At 35.0% G+C, this 737-nt stretch overlaps 1 protein-coding gene and 1 non-coding gene across 2 annotated transcripts in view; both read right to left on the bottom strand.

Annotated features, from left to right (window-relative positions):
• Positions 1-737, bottom strand: part of LOC106466059 (regulator of G-protein signaling loco-like) — a 93,070-nt gene that overhangs the window by 18,983 nt on the left and 73,350 nt on the right. The gene's annotated exons all lie outside the window — the stretch shown is intronic.
• Trnar-ucu lies at positions 109-181 on the bottom strand. Its single transcript has one exon. It is a non-coding gene; the product is annotated as a tRNA-Arg (tRNA).

The raw sequence follows: 737 nt of genomic DNA, 5'->3' as shown, positions 1-737 counted from the left end.
GTTGCAGTAATTTTTTAGCATGTTGGTTTTTACGGGGCGGAGTTGCTAGCCCCGCGCCCAACCCTCCTCCTTTCTCATCCTGGACTTGGGATCAGGCAATGGTGGTGGCATCCCTGCCGGGGAACAAACCCGGTACCTTTGGATTAGAAATCCAACGCGCTATCCACTGCGCTATAGGGACATGTTGTACTTTTCAAAAAACTTCATGTTATTGCTTACACAATTCCTTTGACTTTACGATAAGATAAAATTTTCCAGTCTACAATGGCGATTATAGTTTTACATTTCCTTCTGTATACACGAAAAACTGCAAATATGCTTAGCTGATAAGATTTCTGAGCACTAAAAAACATTGCACTTCATTTTGTGCTTTAGTTCCGAGATCAGGTAAAAGAAAACTAAAACTATGTTCCTGAAGGATGCATTCAACACTCATATGTTTGTTTGCAAATCATGATGCATCAAATACACAGACAAACTCTGCTTTTTTGTGGCTATCATTTATTTTAATCTTAGTGGTATTTACATGAACTTAAACTAATTTCTAAAGCATTATATCAAAAATCTCAACAGTTCAGAACTGTTATGGCTGAACTATAGTATTGGTTCAAGTTACAAACAAAATTTGTTAATAATTTGGTCACTATTATTCTTATCTATGAAAATCATTGTCAGATTTTTTAAAAATAACATATATATAAGTTCTTCTTTTTGCCAATTGTCGAAATAAATGGCTT

The sequence above is a fragment of the Limulus polyphemus genome, unplaced genomic scaffold (assembly GCF_000517525.1).
Source record: "Limulus polyphemus unplaced genomic scaffold, Limulus_polyphemus-2.1.2 Scaffold2138, whole genome shotgun sequence".
Taxonomy (NCBI): Eukaryota; Metazoa; Arthropoda; class Merostomata; order Xiphosura; family Limulidae; genus Limulus; species Limulus polyphemus.
Note: the sequence above shows the minus strand (reverse complement) of the source record. Positions and strands in the feature narration are given on the sequence as shown.